The sequence below is a fragment of the Genypterus blacodes genome, unplaced genomic scaffold (assembly GCF_046128005.1).
Source record: "Genypterus blacodes isolate CSIRO-AG114 ecotype Tasmania unplaced genomic scaffold, CSIRO-AGI_Gbla_v1 ptg000348l_1, whole genome shotgun sequence".
Taxonomy (NCBI): Eukaryota; Metazoa; Chordata; class Actinopteri; order Ophidiiformes; family Ophidiidae; genus Genypterus; species Genypterus blacodes.
Genome location: NW_027467132.1, coordinates 1,941,231 through 1,953,280, shown reverse-complemented (window position 1 = coordinate 1,953,280; position 12,050 = coordinate 1,941,231). Strand labels below are relative to the sequence as shown.

Below are 12,050 nucleotides of genomic sequence, written 5' to 3'. Positions count from 1 at the left end.
CTGTGCTTATCAGGTCAATCATGACTTATTACTTAGACGTTTAACATTATAAAGTCATTACTGAATGCCAAAGTCTTATCTGAGTCTGAGTTAAGAGCTAATCAGGCAGGTTTGACATTCAGGTAACCTACACAAACTCATATTAGCACACCGCCTCCCCCCCTTTAGAGCTGGAGGAATTGGCGTCGTGGCTCGGGAAGCGCTCGGCGACCCGGCTCAGGAAGCAGCCGACACATAGGAAAAGCACTTCAGGCTGAAGAGAGGCAACATCAGTGGGAAACATCCGTGAGGGTCAATGGAGAAAGAGGAGAATCGGTGAGGTGAGACAGACGAGCAGGATAGGGAGCGGGGACTCCAGTGGGAGAGCCACAGAAAGGGAAGAGACCAAGGACAAAGGATGGAAGAAGTAGGGAGAGAGGAAAGGAGAAATCTACAAAACAAACTTACAATAAAGTTAAACTATTCTAAATGTGGCAAAGTTGCACTGTTTTTCTCCTTCTGGGTTTGATTCTCAGTCAAATCACTCGTGAATACAAAGCAGCCCACTTCAGAATCTACAGGACGTCTGGATGCCAGCGTGATACTTGCACAACTAAAGCTTCAAGTGAGAGCAGGGTACATGTGGGAGCCATCTTGGGTAAGCACATTGTTAAAGTGATACTCCAGCTTGATGACTTTCCCCTCATGTACATCTGAACTAGGTCACTGTTATTTAATAAAGTGAAGATACAGTAAAGTAGAGTGTAGATCAGGTTCAACTTTACTATCTACTATCTACTTTTTCAGCCCAGATCCATGTTTTCCCATAAGATAAGTCAAACAGGCAGGTAAATGATTGCACAAACACTACGGTCAAACAAGTAACTGCAAGTGGGCCAATAGATTTCCAAATTTCACCTTTCAAAATCCAAGATAATGATGTGAGCAGAGGGGAGCAGTGATGTGTCAGTGGTTGCATAACTGACAAAAACATAATACGGCTTTATGCTCACATTATGTTGAGGTCAGTGCCCGGGTGCAATGCCTGCGGAGATCAAAGCACCAGAATGAGGCTTTAACATGACGAAGCTTCTTCTTTATCCATCCAGTGGGCTTAAGACAGTCAGGATCACCTCCAAAACCTTGAAAGACTGTCCCAGTTAATGAGCATATGTCTGTCAATCATGCAGAAAATTGACTTTGGAGCATCCTGTGTCAAAAGTGTCAGAAAGTAGGAAACCACAAAAGAGGACGCGTCTCCTTTTCCTACTTTGTAATTTTCCGATCTTCCCACGTTGTCTTCTGAGAGTCTTCCAAACATAAGAATGTTATATTTAACTTTTTGAATCCGCACCCACACTTAAGAAAGGGCCTAGGAACAGAAGCCATCTTCTATGCCAGGAGAAGAAACCAGCGTGTCCACATGGGTTTGATCAGAGCTCCATAGGAACTCCAGATGTAAAACATAAAGCTCATGAAGTGAAGGAGTGGACAGTATTGAACGTGTCATCTCACTAGGATGCCTCTCATGTGACTCCTACAAAGACTGCTAAGCTACTAATGTACGACTCATCCAAAGATCCAAACCTCAGGACCACAATCCACCACAGTGTTTCATTAGATCTCCTACAGGTTTGGAACTGGTTTATCTGTTTTGTGTGAAAATCAAAGAGTAAGAGTGTGAACACATGGGCCAGGGAACCTTCTGCATGCTTGTGTACTCGAGCACTGGCTTTGTCTTCGGTGTTGAATTTGCAGGAGCCATGGAAATGTAAGCAGGAGACGGTTTTACTGTAAGCACCAAGAATAAAGTGACAAATATAGAAGAAAGATTATGTTTCAGGAGAAAAGAAGATATACAGGCATGATAGAAAAACAAAAGACACTGAGACACTGGAGCAGGCTGGGTATAAAAGGAGATAAGAAGAAAAGGGAGGACAAATTAGGGAAGGAGACCAAGGAGAGGTGAGGTGAGGGAAATTACAGTGTTGAAACAATGAAGGAGCCGCTGTGAGAAAGCGCCCGAGGCTGTGCTGCAAGGTTAAAGATAATGAACTCTGTGCATTTATTGATGAGTGAATTACTCTGGCATGCTATAATAGACATTATCACATACATGCACTAATGCACACACACACACACACACACAGCAATGCTCGGTAGGTAATTCCCAGACTTGCTGATGCCTGAAACAGGACTGTAATGTTCCGTAGCCTCAATACATCTCATTGTTTTTGGCAGAGCATGAAGGGCTGAGCTGAACGCAGATGCTTCCATTAGCGCCGCAAAGTGTGTTTTTCTAACAACGCTGAACATGGGGACATCGGTGTTGTCATATTCTATCCATCATCAGCGGATTAGATTTTCTTCCATCTCTTTTCGTCCGTTCACAATATGCCACCAAATGCCACAGCAGAGCGACAGAACAAGAGAAACATGCGGGCCGGCGAGCAACCAGGCAGACGGCCAGGTTTGCTGTGGTCAGAGATGCAGAAGGTGATGTGAGTGGCATTGTACCCACCGCCACCAAACACACACACCCAGGGCTTTCAGTGAGGCTCATTAAAGTCAGTGAGTGATGGAGGAGAGACCCATCAATCTCTCTTTAGGACCACCGGAGTCGAAAGGCTTTGGTGTGAGAGGAGAGAGAATGGCCTTGGTTGGTGGTAACCGGAGGGTGAGGAGACTCCTACACAGTATGTTTATGAAGATGAAGAGGTGTGGACCGACTGTAAAGAATGCTGGGTTGACGCAGTTGGAACAGATAGGAGAGCGGGCTAGTGTGTGTTTACCTCTGTGCTCACACGCGCTGCCAGGCAGAAACTAAAGCAGTGTGTTTTAGAATGCACCTGCCTGTTTTAATGGATTCATGCCCAATGCGGGGAAACCAAACACCCCCTTTTAGAGACACTGTTTTGTTTCTGAAGGACCTCTTGAAGTGCTCAAAGCAAAACGTTGGAGTCGGGGCTTATTCCAACAAAGACACTTTGTTTGTTCAAATTGGAGAGGCCTCAAATTATCAATACAGACTAAATTATCATACAAAAGGGAGGAAATACATTATAATGACTGCTCAGTGAGGTAAATGTAGATTATTTTGTATGACTGGAAGCTTTCTGAGATCAAGAGTGAACTGAAGGGGGCAGGTAGGAATTATTCATGGGAACACTGCAGGCAAGAGAATGGAAACAGATGAGGAACGTTGAAGCGCTTCAGGGTGAGCTGTCGTTTGTAAAGTGGCTGTTGGGAAATCTATTTAGTTGTCAGACAGAAAGTTGAAACTGACTGCACCAAAACCAGTTCAACCAGGTCATTCACCCAGACCTGACAGCCGCACACAGACACACACACACACACACATTAACGCGTACACATTGGCACGCTTGCTCCAGCACACAATAGACGCCTGCTCATTCTCTTCACACACACTCTGGGACATTATAACCACGTCTGAATGTAAAAACAAACAACAACCTGTAAGGAAATTACAACGTCTGACAGATGGACCACAAGGACTGAAGATGTTTACATAGACTTGCTTTGTGCTGGTGTTCAATTCAAATAGCACACAGGTACACACACTCTGGTTATGTCAGATACACCAGTAGACGGACTCTGAGGTGAAATGTGATCTAAGATACCTAATACCCAATGCCAGTCAGCCTGTGGTTCCCTCCTGCAAAGAAAAGCAACTAGGGTCCTCCATAAAGTCTTAAGTTGTCTCTAAAATAGTGTCCCATTGTATCACAGGAAACAGATCTAACAGAAGATCTCACGCAATCGAGCAATCATGCAATAATCGGTTTAACTTGCATCAATCGTTGGACAGGTTGTACTCCTTTAAAGCGCTCAGAGTGTGTTCCACGTGTGCAGAACTCTCCAGACTCCAATATCAAGGCAACCCAGTGATTAAAAGTGGGTGTCAGTAGCAAAATAGCCAGTTTTTGATCCAGTAACTGAGAGGCAGACATTTTTGCAGATTTGTTTGCACCAAGCAGATGCTATTTGTAGGGTTTTGTCCTTCCCTCAGGCATTACGGATCCCTAATCATAGGGTGTGAGATGGTTGGCCTGTCAGTAGCAACTCAGAATCAGAATCTCTGCCTGAGAACAGAGGAGCAGAAACCCATCTGTTATCAATGTACTGTCACTCCTACTCCAGCAATACGCCAACACAACCGTGAATCCCAGTGGAATCTCTAAATCAGCCTCAATTGTTCCTGAATCGTTTTCAGGGGGAGAAAATGATAGAAAATGCTGAACATGCAGACTTTCACTACACACTGTTGATGTAAGACATACAAACTCTTTAAGTGTGAGTCACTGTGCTGCTAAAAGCTTCCAGCCACACAAGTTGCAAGGTCAAAAATGTGGAAAAACGTACTTCTCTTACATATGACTTACTTGTCATACTGCAGTACGTTCTCACTGGTGGAAGTTGGTCCGAGTGTAAAGAACGCGAAAGTTCTAACCCCAATGTGCAATGTCAGCAAAAGAAAAAGTCATGAATGAAAAGAATTGGTTTGAAAGGGCAGTGAGAGCAGAGATCAAAACAGGCACACAAACACACACCGACTCTGATTTCACATTGAAATAGCAGCCGCGTCTTCCTCATGAAACTCCTCAGTCTGTACTGAATGACCCCATTTCAAGTTCCAAGCCGAGACTAATCATCCCTCAACATGTTCTGCAACCAGAAAAAAATGTCTGGGCAGGAAATTACTTTGTTCAGATCCATCCAGCAGTTTACGAATTTACCAGTGGATTCATCTCAGCAAAATGTGTTTGCCATTAAAATGTGATAAGTCCAATTTGCAGATACCCAGTGTAACGCTAAATTGAACACGACAATACATGGGGATGATCATGCGGATTACAACCCTCAAGTGGATGTAATTGGTCTCACACACATTCCTTCGATAAGGAAGATGAAGTCAGTTTCTACAGAAAGAGTGCAGTCTACTAAAGATTCTGTCCGTTAACCAATGGAAGGAGAAGGAACTTGAGGGCCTTCAGCTGAAGACCATGACCCTCTGTTTAGACTGTAGTTGCTGCATCATTGAGGACAATACCACTTCCTCCTCTGGAATGGTGAAATCAGCTGGTTGACACTACAAACCAGACTACTAGTTGTTGAAACTGAACAAATCTTTGGGCTCAAACCTGAACTTTTAAACTGCAACCTCTCATAAGTTGCATCAGGACTGAACACTGACACCTTTGTTTCCTCTTCACTTACTTCTCCCTTTAAATCAAAATGGATAATTGTATTGTTTGATTTTGCCCAAAGGGACAGGAGGCAGATGGATGGATGTTTTGATCTGTTCTCAGGTTTCAGATGTGCCGTCCGAAGTGTTGGTACCCTTAAAATGAAAATACAAAACCCACAATTTTCTGAATGGTAGTGGCACATGTGAAAAGCTTTTGCCACTGTGTTCCTATTTCAGACATCTCCAGGATTTATGCTTCACAGACACAGATGGAATCAGGTGATCCACAACAAAACAATGAATAACAATACTACAAAATATATCATTATTATTATTTATTATATCATTTGGCAAAAGTACCCTCGGCTCGACGGAATAACAATGATTTACTCTGATGACATAATGGATTCCAGACCCATAGGGAAGGAATTATAAAAACAACCATGGCTGATTAATAGTTGCAGGGTTAATTGCCACATTCAGCGTGAGATTAATTAAGTTAAGTTTATATTGCAAAATTGATGCAACTGATGAATGTGCCACATGAAAATGCAAATTACACTGCAGTGCCTGGGCTAAAGTATTCATTCTAGCTCAGCAAACAGGGTTACTAACACATGATAAAGATGTAGGTCAAATGATGTGCATGATAAAAGCTATTGACCGTCCACATACATGTTTATTTACTTTATTCATTGAAAGAAGGACTTCTTGCATGTGTAGTGCTGGAGGGTTGAAAGACCCAGAGTGCATTAGAGGGATCAAAAGCCAGTGACAGACAAAGCCGCGGGACTGCTTTGATGTTGCAAGTAGTACGAATCTTCTTCCAACACACATTCCAATATCTTTCATGAAAGATTAAGCACGTTATGAATCTTTTAACAGTTAATGTATTACGCCATTGAATTGTCATCAAATTGTATTTTTCCACCTCAGGGTACAAAGAGCATCTTTCTGATGGAGCATAATAGTTCAATTTCCCTGTTTTGGCTGTCATCTGCCGTGCTTTACTGTGCCCCACAGGGACACTGCTGAATGTCGGACCCTGCTCATATGGGGGAAGCAGAAGGAGAATTTGCCTCCAGGGATTAATAAAGCATGACGCTACCACAGAATCGACAGTGTGCTCTTTGTAGACTTGTGTTTTTCTTATCTATAAACCATGAATGTATGGATCCAAAACTGGATGACCCTTTCTGTGCTTGAATGGAAAGGGTCACAACAGTCCTCTGTCAACATGGAAAGGTCAGATAAAGTCAAAGAGGAGATCAACATCACATCAAAATGCACACGGTAGCTTCTTGGAGAAAGAGTGTATCTAATCAATATTACCATCATGAATGCCAGTACAATGGAGAGAGATGTAGAGATTAAATAACTGTGACATTATCCCAGAACTTTTAATAATGCTTTGTGTTTCAAGTGCTGCCCTGTTGTGATGAAAGGTTGCATTTGCATGACACAAACACCTGTATCTCTTTATCCTTCACTTAATGTGAAAATGACCACACATTAGCCATGTCTCTGATGTCTCCACCGGTGGACAAGCATTCAGAGCTCTCATTCTTAAGTCTTTGACAAACACCAATGCTTGGATAGCAGGGAGCTGTGGAACTGTAATCAGGGCCACAGTAATACTGTAGGTTGTTGACAAAACAGCAGCTCACACCCAAGAGGGCCCGGCGTGGCTTGCGTGTCGAAACACCACAAACCACATAGTTGGACTTTGCTCCAGCTTGTTCGCTGTTGAATCCAGCTGGAGGCAGGAATTGTCATCTCATGGAGACGTGGGATGAGAAAAACAAGAGCAGCAACTTCTAAGCACTTTAATAGGCTACTTAAGCAAAAAGCAATATGCTTTGACTTGGTCGTGGTCATAAATCACAATCGAAGTGATTTAAGTTAGTTAGTTACCCTAAGTAACAGAGTTGCTCATTCATGTCAATTAATGATTTTTTCACTTCGGATTTAGTCAGAATACAAAGCTTTGGTTCCAACTCACTATATACTATAAATAACTCCAGTCCACAATAGCTAAACTGAGAAACAGCCTTTCCCCTGCACTGAGCCAGTTCTGAAAGAGAGAAGCTGCCAATACCATCGTTCAGTGGAAAAGGAATGTCTGTGTGTATTTTAAGGGCTGAAAAAAAGGACTTCCACGTTGTGACCTGCTATGTGCAGTGTGGACGCTGTCAGAACAGCTGTGGGACGAGGGTTGGGTAGATCAAAGTGATTTTTCATATTAACAGGTACGGCAAACAACAAGACATATTTTATAATTTTACTTTTCTACAGATCTCTTTCCTCGTTGTCGTGTTGGCTACCAGGCAGGTCACCATGAAAGGATCGGTAACCTTTTCCCAACAAACCCATGAGCTACTAGTGACGTACAAACCTGTGATAAGTAACAAAAAGCATTACGACGAGCCATGATGCACCAAGGGCTAATCAGGAGTGATGGGGCACCCTACACATACAGACCTCGTGGCGCAACGGTAGCGCGTCTGACTCCAGATCAGAAGGTTGCGTGTTCAAATCACGTCGGGGTCAAGCTTTTGCATTGAAAAGCCAATTCAGCGTTTCTCGGGCCAAACACCTAAATGCCAAGTCTGGCCTTGTGTTCATTAGTGTCTGGTCTCTGCTCACGTTAGCAGGAGACCACAGTTCTTTCATTAGAACACAGAAGTCTCTGCCAATGAAAAGGTACAGAGTGTAACCATTTATCAATATTACTATTTATCAATGACTCTAATGGAATGACAATTGGAAAGAGACGGCCGGTGTAACATTTGGTCATTGGGGCCTCTTTTCCCGAATCACAGTCAGGGCCAAACAGACCTCGTGGCGCAACGGTAGCGCGTCTGACTCCAGATCAGAAGGTTGCGTGTTCAAATCACGTCGGGGTCAAAGCATCTCATTTAGCCCGATGAAAACCCAATGAACCATTTGTCTCCACAGGAAGCGAACGTCTTAATACTAACCAATAGCTGCATGATTATCCCACTGGCAGACTGAAAGGGAATTCTAGTCAGGTTTTCCTTGCTTTCAGGGTAAAATCTGCCGTTGATCTGATATTTCCTGTAATCGTTTGCTCTTTCTGTACTTGGCCCACTTCAGCAACTTGGGAAAGCCTCAAACCCTGAGCTGCTTTGGTAGCACATTTGATTCCAGATCATGAGGTTGCCTGTTGTAATCCCAAAGAAATCAAAGCTTTAAAAAAATGTTAAAACCCCAACAACCATGCAGAAAAATATGAAACAAGTGGAAGTTATGCCGGGTCACGTGCAGTGCTAGTTCTATTGTCCCAATTCTAACGGTTCAAGCTAATGATTAGCTGGATTATCTGAGCCAGTGGACTAAGATAACAGCACCAACAAAGCTATGGCTGGGAAAACACAGCCCAGCCACTGTCAAAAAGCCATGTTTGATACTTCAGGTCTCCCACACAAAGCTGACTGGAGCCATGGTATCTCTGAAATAGAGAGTTCTTGTAAAAGCAGATGCCGAAAACACACCCATACGCACACACACACCCAGACTGTGTTTTCACTGCCTATCTGTGTCAAGGCCTGATTTAGTTATGACAGGTGTAAACAAGAAGAGGAAAATTCCACATATTAAACCAAAAACAATGGCTTACCCTCAGTGATGCTATGTAATTAATGTAAAACATAATTAAACATTTTCCACTTAACAAAGTCTAAAGTTTCATGGTGGAATTTGATATTGTTTGCCCAAAGATGCCCCAAACATTGTAGCTAGCAGTTTACACTATGACGCATAGCACTGCAGAGTTTAGTAACTACTGCTGGAAACTCTCAGCTTTCTATGCAAAACTCCAGCTCTCAGCTTTATTTACACACTGCAGCATTAACATCTACAGTGGCTGGTGTTTTGCACTTTGTGTGTAAACAGTGAAATGTACAACATTCACGAGCACCTGTACATCTAAAAACTATGCTAACCTATAGATAAGGAATGAAGCGACTTTAAGCTAACACAGGCTAAAGTTGCTTACAAGGCACAAACATAATAATAATAAATAGAACATAAATAGTCATACAGCAGAACCTCAACACAAAGTTGCTCTTGTACCAAAAAACATTCAACAGGTCTTATTTATATTCAGACATAAGCTTTGGAAATAGCTAACGTTAGCTGGCTCGCTGGTGCTTTTTGGTGCTAGCTGGCTAGCTACTTTGAATGAATGAAGTGGTGAGGACAGAGGGCTGTTGAGACAAACATGAAGGTGACACAGTGCCCGTTTTGGTGCAGTGTCCCTGGCTGTGATTGTGACTGGTTCGTGCTTTGCATTCTGCTGTTGTTGGGGATTTGTTTACGACACACGTCACGATCAATTTGTTTAATGACGTGTGAAATCAGTGTTAAACTTCAGTCACCAGCCACTCATTCAGTTTGTCTGCTTTTTCATGCTGAACAGGCATGAAAAAGTGGTCTCCTCATCAATTCTTTGGGCTCAAATGTGTCCGATGTGTCTGGTTTTACATGGGTGGGTCACTGAAAACCATCCAGGGTTTAGTTTAAACCAATTCAATGAACTTAAAGATGGTAAAAGCTGAGCTGAGCTGCAAGGTCAGATAAGTCAAAGCAATAGAGGAGCATTGAACATTGTTTCTGGATGCTTGGGCAAACTTTTGACTTTTGCAGCAGTGGGCTGTGTGATGTTTTAGACAAAGACTGTCAAGCAGCATATTCTCCTGGAAGGAGGTAGGACACTGCTCAGTCAGCTGGAAGACAACTGTGTCGACCAGCTGGGGAGAAGGAGAGGGAGGAAGAAATTGTGAGCTCGGGTTACAAAAAGACAGAAGGCTAAAACAAGAGATATAGAAACAGAGGCAGAGCCCGATGAGAATGCAACTCTATTATAAGGGGATGAAAGGTTACAGAGTCCACACTGCTCCTTCTCTGCCCCTGCTGTGGTTGGAACAAACTTTAAAACGCAGTGCTGCTGGACCACAGTTGAACCGTAGACCTACTCCCACTTAGTTACCATCAATCATATCGCATCCCATCATCGTAGGGGCCTACACAGCGCTGCCTCTACAGACAATAATCCCACCAATTGCCTTCCCCTACCGTAATAGTCCTATTCACTTAACAGAGGGGCTCCTCTCCATTATGCAACATGGGACCTACTGAGTGCAGCGATCTAATGATCTTTGACAACCTTTCCAGTAGCACTTCCCATTTACCTCTTAAAAATATGTTTACGTGTACAGTAGTAAAGGGAGCTGTACTGCTAGGTCCTTACCTATGGATAGCTGAACATTTTAAACCCTAGCAGCCCTTCTAGCCAGTAGCAGCAGTACAGTAGTATGGGCCCACACTTGCATTTAATTGATTATTATTACTATATATGGGAGAATTAACTTTCATGGCCCAATAGGAGATAAGCGTGCAGATCAGGTTCAGCACAGCAGCCTGGGGTTCATCAGGATACAGTGTCTCGCTGAAGGATACTTGAGTAGTACCAGCACTTGCCAACACAGAGCCCTGAACCCACTCAAGCTGAGAGACTGACTTTCTCTCCAGTTTGTCAGGCCTGGTGCCTAAGTCTGGGTCCGCTTGCTGTCCTTTTTCCTGACAACTCCTCTTTTCCTGCTCTGCACCTACAAAGAAAGTGGAGCAGTCCACTTTAAAGCATGCTCCAACATTACAGTACATTTTTCCTAGTGTCTACATGCAATCCAATGTAGCTCGATGTCTCCGACAGCCACTGAGTTAACAGTCTTCGGGAGCCAGACAGACTGGAAGTCCAAGGACAGGAGTCAGCAATAGGAAGTCCTCTAGGTGTGGTGTATGTTTGAAATGGCTCAGTGATCCATAAAATGGAACAAGATATATGTCTGCTTAGTAGTAGAGGTAATCCAATAAGTAACATGAAACACAAAAGCACCTCAGACTATTTGATTTTTATTTGTGCAAGTCTCCTTTAAAACAACCTTCACTGTTGTCACGTATGTAGGGAGACTTCCCAAAACCATGTCATTTAAAGCTTAATTCTCTCTAAAGCTAAATGTTCAGTCACACTTATTGCTCAATTTTTAGCACGTGACAAGTTTTAGCTTGATGTGTACTTTTGTTTCGTCGAGATTATATTCAGGGGAGTGATGCAGCGATACAGTGACGATAACAAAGCTGGAACTTAGTGTTATGCTTACCAAGGCATTCCTTTTGTCAGGGCAAGGTGGAGAGTTATTTACAAGCGCTAATGGTGCCTTCAAGTCATATCGGAAATCAATTATACGTAAGTATGAAAAATATGGGTCTGTCAACTTTTAAGGCCGTGGGAACTTTCTGAAAGCTGGAGCTCTTCTAAGGAAGGCGTGCCCACAAAAGGCATCATGCCGGAAGGGGGAGGACAAAAGCGCCTTTTTACAAACCGGTTCATTTTTTGTCAAATTTTTCTCAACAAATATTGCACAACCTTGACATTCCTGTAGCTCAATAAGCAAACTTTCTTGGTTGAAATCAAGACAATTATTGAACAAATAGAGTCACAGCATGAAAGCAGCTGTCCTAAAAACATCTGTACCTGGTAATGCCACCAATTTCACAGAATCAAAGGATTCAAAAAAACAATTTAACAGTTTTAGCATAGGATTTCTTCACAGCCAAGTCATCTGTAAACCATTCAACACATGGGCTTAAATGATGTCACATGCATGAAGAAATATGAATTATGACTTCAGCAAACCCAACCTTTAAAAGTCCACAGCCCAGAAGACACATGTTGCTCATATGCTGCTCACATATGATGAGAGGAGGCGTTATACGGCATAATGGATCTGTTTTCTTTAACTGCTTGTCCCCCCAAGGATGTTTTGTGTCTGTGCATTTC

General features: G+C 42.9%; 1 protein-coding gene and 2 non-coding genes across 9 annotated transcripts in view; 2 read left to right on the top strand and 1 right to left on the bottom strand.

Moving 5' to 3' along the window:
• LOC142988755 (partitioning defective 3 homolog) overlaps window positions 1–12,050 on the bottom strand; it is a 269,011-nt gene that overhangs the window by 254,061 nt on the left and 2,900 nt on the right. The gene's annotated exons all lie outside the window — the stretch shown is intronic.
• On the top strand, window positions 7,667–7,738 carry trnaw-cca (transfer RNA tryptophan (anticodon CCA)). The gene has a single exon. It is a non-coding gene; the product is annotated as a tRNA-Trp (tRNA).
• trnaw-cca (transfer RNA tryptophan (anticodon CCA)) lies at window positions 8,024–8,095 on the top strand. Its single transcript has one exon. It is a non-coding gene; the product is annotated as a tRNA-Trp (tRNA).